Here is a 6,301-nt window from a genome sequence, read left to right on the forward strand (position 1 = left end):
TGACTGTTCACGCTCCTCTTTCTCTGTTTTAAGTTACCCTGCACTAAAGGTCTTCTTGTTCCAGTCCAGTGAATCACTGGATTACTCATATATTGCTATTTTCTTGTTCTGCCAATCAGACCATAATCTCCCCATCTCCAGTTGTTCGTGTCATCTGTCTGCTAACTCAAATTCTCTGCCACCTGTGTTTAAATAGAGGGTTCTCTCATCTCCATTTCCTTTGCTTCATTCCATCTAATCACCCAAATGTTCATGATAGAAAAGTGTCCCTTAAATATTTATTCCCAGAGGCCAAGGCCTTAGTTACACAGGCCTAGAGAATAATCAGTGACCATCAGGCGAAAAAAAATATACTCCCTGACTGGTTGCGAGTGGTTGTTGGGAGTTGTTGAGGATTTAATCATTAAAGATCCATTCACACCGGCCAAGCGACTGGCCTAGTAACCACAGGTTTCTGGGGACGAGTGTGTTTTGGACAACAGGCCAGTGGGTGCTGGCAGCTGTTAGTGTGAAACTCGTCACAAAGATGGATTTGGTGCTAAACTAAAAACGTCCATGCGATCGCTCTGGTGGCTAGCAGGTTGTAATATTCACCCACACTTTACATGGAAGACGCCAACATGTCTGAAATCACTTGCAAACCTGCTACAGTGAAACTATGAAAAGTATTGTGTAAGTATGGTAGCAGGGGTTTTGTGTATTTATTATTAGTTGTTGGATTTTGTGAGCTTTTCTGTTTGTTATTAGTTATTTTCATACTCTTAGATTACACAGCTCACCCATTCCTACCTGCCTCCCATGTCTGCATTTTGGGTTTTCAACTTTTACACCCCGCCCTGACGGAAAAGCACGATGGAACTTGTAAATGGAGAATGTTTATCTTAAAAGTAAAAGTGTTAAATGTGTTTGTGTTTTACTTCGAAGGCTAACATTGTCTATTTCAGGTTCACTAAGCCTGGCTTTGAGTGCTACAAAAAGGCCACACTTATTAACAACACCATTATAACTGAAAGGAAGACAAATAGCTAATGGCTAAAAAGCTAATAGCGTTCATATAGCTAATAGCTCTGATGCACAGAGCACTTCAAAGTCATTGGTATAATTGCTAGTAGACTGAAGTAACTCAATATAAAACGCTATGTATTCAATTGGCAGTGACTCTCAAAAGAGCACCTAATTGTTACACAAATTAATATTTATACAGGCTAAGGTAGGAGCTAGCAACAACTCAGACAATGGAAGGGTTTCTACAGTTTACAATTAAATGCAAATGATTTCTTCAACAGTTTAATTGGAAATAGCATCATTTTTTCTGTGCAGACTCACTCAGTCCTTCATCTTGAACTGTTTATTAATTCCCTCATTAGATCTATGAAGTGTGCTGCTCATCTAACTTGTCATCTGACTCACGCTGTCACCTGCACTGCTGTGTACAACATCCAGCGATGAAAAGGTCAAGGTGTCATTGCAAGTGAGGAAATGAGAGTTTTGAGCTGCAATGCACAGACATGACTGTCGGTGTCTGTTACTGTAGCTGGTAATGTGATGCACACTCTGTGCTGTCTTCACCACAGATCTGGTAGACATTAATTCATCAAGCTGGTCCATTAGGTCATTCACCTTGTTAGGCACTAGTTAACTGATCTGTGTATGTTTCACACACCTTTTCAGAACTGAATACAAGTGTGTTAGTGACTGTTTGCCTGTTGTGTTGTCTTTGTTTTGTACAAGCTGATAAAATCTTCCTGTTGACTGATGGAAACCTATTTTCAAATTTCATTCTGAAAACTTGAGAGAGTGTTGTGCTTTTAGTTTGCCCTTCATCAAAGTACTCTGGCTGGTTTTGCTTTCACTTTGTGAGTCTGTGAGTTGGTCTTTGAAACATATACTTTAGCAATACTTTGCAATTTTTCTATTTCTAACTCAATGTATGAGGTGTCTTTACCTCGTATATGCACACACAGTTTTTGAGAAACTAATTGGCTCGGTGGCTGGTGTGACGCCAGTGCAAGATTGGGTCTTGTTGACATGGTTTTAATTAGCTTATGAAAAGAGTTACTGCTCATGAAACTGCCCTGCTAATCCTCTAATTTGCTCTGGCCTCTGATCCCGGACACTTATAGGGAAGTGTTTTCTCCTAGATGCTGGCGTTCTCCCAAGGGTACCTGAAGTAAGTTTGTAATGTCAGTGTCAAGTATATAATCTTAATTCCACTGCCAGTGCACAAACCACTGGAAACCGCACAACTCAAACGTCTCTGAAATCTCCAGGATGGAAGAGCAGTCTGAGATTTGACAAAAGTCCAGAATAACATCTGTGTTTCACATATTCTGTCCCGCAGCCCCAGTTTAATAAACCTTGTTATGCACAGAAAGGAGCCCTAAAAAGTTGAATGCAGGACACAACTCAATAAGTCAAATTTTTATTCCAGATTTATCCACCTTTTTACTTGCAGAACATGCACTCATAAGTACACAGAAACTGCTGCTCAAATACTGCTCCCTTGCCGATCACCTCTGAAGTCAGCCTAAGAATAACGATTGTAAAAATGTCATCACAAGTTTGCCGCTGACATGCAGAAAGGCAACCTGGTGGAGGACCTTCTGAATAGTTGTCTAAAGAATTTGAAGAAAAGACACAACCTTGTTGGCCTGAGAAGCTTGAAGAGGTAGAAAACATTTCGAAAAAGACATTGTGATATGTGCACACAAGAGTGAAAAGGAGACAGTGAGACTGAAAATACTTAGAGGCAGGAAGTTGGCAGCGCTGTCAGTGCAGAACTGTCTCAGCTTGCACAACGAGGTGAAACCACCTGATGAGGTGTCTCACTCCTACACACACATATGCAGCTGTGTGACTTGATGTCAATGACTGTTTTTCTGACAGCAGCAGTCTGCTGCCTCTCTTTCTGATATTATCACCTTGTTAAAACATGGTAAGATGATTTTTTTTTTCTTACATGTTGGAAAAGGTGTCTAATCAAAAAAATAAAAAGTGTGACTGTTTACATTTTATAGTAGTGAAGAAGGCTGCGGTTGAAAAAAAAAAGAGGCATTACTCATTTTTTACATATTGGATGCTGTATAAACCACAGAAAGTAAACTAAATGTTCCCTACAGCTCATTCTCCATCTCTGCATGTCTCTTATTTCACTCCACCCCACGTCCCTCCTACTCGCCTTCATCCTAGCTTCCTGCTTGACTGCCTGGCGGCGCTATAAATGAATTGAGCTAGATGTATGATCAGAAATAAATTTATCTGCTCGACGCGCTTCCTGTGACAATTTCCAGGGCAATATGTAACTGTTTGAAGTCTGAGTTGGTGCGGGGTGGTGGCTAACACAATCTTATCAAACCAGAGAGGGCTGGCTAGAGAATCTAAGCAGGCCTCCCCAGACTGTTGGATATTATTCACTCTGATGGCTTCAAGAGCTTTATCAGTGTGCCAGAAATGCTAAGTAACTGAGTAAAGCCTGTTTCTGTATCTGGCAGTGCCTTTTCATACAGACGTTCTTGCTCTTAAACACATAAATACACATGTTTGTCTCTGTTACCCCGTTTAACCACACACAGCAAAACCCCCCCTCACGTTCCACACACCCATACGTACTTTTAATGTACTTGCTTGCCCACTAAGCCTCCTTCTATGGGCAGGCGCAGGAGGACTTGGACTGGACATAAAAACACAGACACACTGCCTATCAACCTCCTACAGCCACATAAGCGCACACACACACACACACGCACACTCAGACTGGATTGGTCCCAGCGTCTGCCATCTGCGTGTGTTTGTATGTTGGCCTATTGTACCAGGGAATGTGTTATATTAATGTGTGAAAGTGAATGAATGGGTGTTGAAATGAGTCTTTTGATATTTGGAAAGTACAGAGGGTCAGTCTGTTACATGCTGTCAAGGCCAACGTTGTTTCTTTGAAGAAAGTTTAGACTAAAGTTTGTATTCACAGTGCAACTTGGACTTGAAATATCTGAAAGGCATTTTTTAAAAGATCATTTTTATGTGACTTATACAAAAAAAGATCCATACCTGTGTAACACAGCCATTCTTAAAAAAAACATTTGAATCAAAGGTATTGTCCAAGAATGGCTATTATATCCCATTTATTGTGTATTTGGAGTCTTTCAATAAGAAGACTCTTTCTCTGCATTCAACATATAAAGAATGGTGAAACTGTAGAAAAGTTAAAAATTGTTCAAACATTAAGGTGTTTAAAAATCTTTGATATCATCCACAATTACTCCAGAGTTTTACTTTACTGAAAGGAAGTTATTATTTCCAACTACAATCACTTGTATATATGCCAGTTCATTTATAAGGTGCACTTACACAATGTGTTTAACTGCCATTTAACACAAATATTTAATCAGCCAGTCACATGGCAGCAAGTTGGCCAAGGCAACTTGCTGAAGGTCAAACATCAAAACAAATGTAATGTAATTTTTGATTCGAGTGATTTTGCAGCATGGTTGTTGGTGACACTCAAGCTGAGTATTTCAGAAACTGCTGATCTACTGGGACAAACATCTCTAGGGTGTACAGGGAATGGTCCGAGAAGAGAAACTATCCTGGGAACATGAGTTCACATGAGCAAAAATGCCTTCTTGATGCAAAAGTAAAAAATAGCCAGAATACTTTAAGTTAATAGGAAGGTGACAGTGACTCAAACAACCATTTGGAGAAGAGAATCTTTGAAGGCACTGCACAGTGAACCTTGAAGCAGCTATAAAAGCAGATAAGAAATGTCAAGTCTGATGAGTCTTGATTTCTGCTGTGATGTGCCGATGGTAGGGTCAGAAAAAGGGTGGTGTAATGATGTGCTGGCTATTTTCTTGGCAAACTTTGTGCCCCTTAGTACCAACTAAGAAATACTAAAAAACTGAAAGCTACCTGAGTAATGTTGCCTTCATGTATACAGCGTACCCATTCTTCTGATGGTTGCTTCAGCAAGATATCATGTCTTGTCTGGTCAAATCATTTCAAAATGGTTTCTTAAACAGTTCATTGTACTCAAACGGCCTCTACAGTCACCAGATCACCTTTGGGATGTGGATGGATGCGCAGCTTAAAAATCTGCAGCAGCTGTGGGGCGCTAGCATCTCAGTATGGACCAAAATCTCTGAATAATGATTCCAGCATCTTGTTGAACATGTGCCAGGAAGAATTACAGTAAGCAAAAGAGGATCCACTTCGGTATTATCGAAGTGTAACTAATAATATAACTGGTGAGTGTATGGTAGCATGGATTTTCTCTGGTACCTCCAGATCATTCCACGTGACAATGTGAAAATGCTAAAATAGGCAAAGCACAGCTCCTTGCAATTGCATTTACCTAGCTGGAATGCCTTGGGCACAGAGAGCAGCAACAAAGACACCCTAGGGAACCGAACAGTCCGGCCATCAATGACAATTGAAATGATGCAGATTAAGTAAGTCACAGCTTGAGACTGAAAACCACCACTCCAGTCAAAGTAGCTTGAACTCAGATAGATACTATGTCTAAGGCAGTTACATAGCACACCCCGAATGAGGCTTTGATAATTAGTCATTAACTTAAGGGTGTCATTGTGTCAGGACTGTCCACCAAGGCTAACCTTGTTAGCTGCTGGAACTAATGCTATACTCCATTACTAATTACATGCTAGTATGAAGTACACTCAAACAGGTGACTTTCTAAATCCCTTCACTGGCTGTTGGCCATCATAGAATTTTTATTAAAGGTATTTTGAAGTCCTTGTTTCATAAATAAATAATGTTCTATTGCTGTTGACATATCACAAGTATAGAGTGAACAGAGTCAATTTTCTATGAAAACTAAACGGTTTTTAAATCTGCTGATGACAAAACATTGTTACCCTTCACCTTAAACTCTGCTATGTCTTTTGCCCGCTCTTGTTATTAGCTTATTTTTCCAGGGAAGATGAGACATAAAGCACACAGAAATCTATACACATGGCCTTAGGAAGACCTGAGCTTTAGGTGGAGCGTGACAACTGTACCTGAAGGTGTAAATTATTTTCACACAAGGTAAAATTTAGCTCTGGCTGATGATTTTTAAAAAGGATACATTTTTTGACAGGCTTCCACATACCACATACATTATCAAACATTATCAAAGTGATAAATATAGGAGATAACAATATAGAGACAACCAAAATAAACAAATAAGACTACACAGACTCTTTTCTGAGAAATCTTTTTCTCACTATTTACAAAACTGCTGTATTGGCTTCATATCTTACCTATGTTTATGCCGTGTGTACTCCAAATCTATCAATTTATTAAT

This window comes from Neolamprologus multifasciatus, chromosome 11, assembly GCF_963576455.1.
Source record: "Neolamprologus multifasciatus chromosome 11, fNeoMul1.2, whole genome shotgun sequence".
Lineage (NCBI taxonomy): Eukaryota > Metazoa > Chordata > Actinopteri > Cichliformes > Cichlidae > Neolamprologus > Neolamprologus multifasciatus.